This window comes from Sinocyclocheilus anshuiensis, unplaced genomic scaffold (genome assembly GCF_001515605.1).
Source record: "Sinocyclocheilus anshuiensis isolate Anshui unplaced genomic scaffold, SAMN03320099.WGS_v1.1 scaffold859, whole genome shotgun sequence".
Lineage (NCBI taxonomy): Eukaryota > Metazoa > Chordata > Actinopteri > Cypriniformes > Cyprinidae > Sinocyclocheilus > Sinocyclocheilus anshuiensis.
Window position 1 is genome coordinate 221,076 of NW_015542370.1, and position 1,846 is coordinate 222,921.

The 1,846-nt window shown below is 36.0% G+C and overlaps 1 protein-coding gene across 1 annotated transcript in view; it reads right to left on the reverse strand.

The window, feature by feature from the left end:
* Positions 1-1,846, reverse strand: part of quoa (quattro a) — a 29,191-nt gene that overhangs the window by 10,003 nt on the left and 17,342 nt on the right. The window lies entirely within an intron of this gene.

Sequence of the window (1,846 nt, forward strand, 5' to 3'; positions counted from 1 at the left end):
ACTGATTCTACATCGCTGCCTGTTTAGCCCCGCCCACTGATTCGTGCATGTAGTGTTTACGAGAGAGGCGAACGCGCAGGTCTACGCATGAAACAAACAATAAAGATGCTCTGAAGACAATAAAACGCTGTGCAGCACCAAGTTGTGGAAAAAACAGTGTTTGCCTTCCTTCTGATCACAACGTTAGGAAAGTGAGTGAACTAACTTTATTTTTAATGAAGATCCAGACCGGGTCACTAAGAACTCGGTCCTTTGTTCACTTCTTTTTTCCGTGGATTAATTTACAAACAAGGCACAATTCAACGCGGGATTTTGAAAAAGATTGAAACTAAAAGACAATGCTGTGCCGACTATATTGGATCCGACAGTAATGTCGCAACACAAGTGTGAGTAACTGTTTGCTTTGTCTCTTCTTAAAGATCGTTTGATATGTATTGAGTTATTTATGCGTTTTTGACCTAAATCACAGCAGCGTCCATCTATGAGGAATGAATGCATGCTGTCAAACATACACAACTGTTAGCCAATCACAGCAGTGGGTGTTTACTTCTGAGTCTACAATCCTCCACAGCTACTCAAACAGAGCGTTCTGATGAGGGGGGTTAAAAAATAGCTTATTACTTCTAAATTATTATGTTTTTTGATGTACAAATCTTGATGACATTATAAGTGGACCTCAGAGAACAATACAAAATAAAAAACAAAGGCAGTTCATGACCCCTTTAAAGTATAAGCCATACCCTCTCGCAGAAGTGGCAGATGTACACCATCATGCCCAGCTCTTCACAGCAGCGCTTGGCCCGCGACACAAAGTCAGCCAGACTGGATTTAAACGCAGACACCATCCTGTGAAACACCTCCGTCTCGGGATAGTTCGGCCCCTGAACGCTCTCCGCATCTGACACCAGCATCATCGCCTGATGCTTTCGCTCCTGATATTGAACCAGAAACATGTTACAAGAGAACTTTTGCCACAAGGTTAAACACTACAGATTTTTTGCCACTTAATGATTTTGATGCCAAAGTTGAGGTTCAATCTTTACATATATGTAAAAGTCACTTATGTAGTGGCTCGCCATAAATTTCCTTCACTTTCACTTACGTTTGCTTCGGAGAGAAAAGCTTTGAAACTCTGCAGCGTTTGCTGGATTCGTTCACTGCAGTCTTCCACAGATTCAGCCTGCAGGAGTCGCGTTTCTCCTTCTGTGTCAAACCAGTCCTTAATCTACAGAGAGATACGCTTTCTGAACTCAGTGCATCTGAATGCAAAAGACCAATGTATACTAGAGTTCAAAAGTCTGGGGTCAAATTTTTTTGTTGTTGTTAGAAATTAGTGCTTTTATTCAGCAAAGACTCATGTAAGACAGTAAGGACATTTGTACTGTAATATTACAATGTTATTTTTTTAATATAATTAAATTTAATATACTATCAGTTATAATATTAAATCATTAAATGTAATAGAAAATAATTGTTATTATTTATAAATAATTTGTTAATTCAAATATAATAATAATAATAATAATAATGTATAAATATTTATATAATAATAAATATAATCTGTAATACAATAATATTATAATACTTATAATACAAGTGACAGGAAAGATATTTATGTTACAACAGTTTTCTTTAATAAATAAATGCTGTTCTTTTCAACTTTCTGTTTTTCAAAGAATCCTAAAAAAAACATGTAACACTGTTTTCACAAAAATATGAAACAAAAATGGTTCTTGAGCAGCAAATCAGAATATTAGAATGATTTCTGAAGGATCATGTGACACTGAAGACTGGAGCAATGATGCTGAAAATTCAGCTTTGATCACAGGAATAAATGACATTTTAT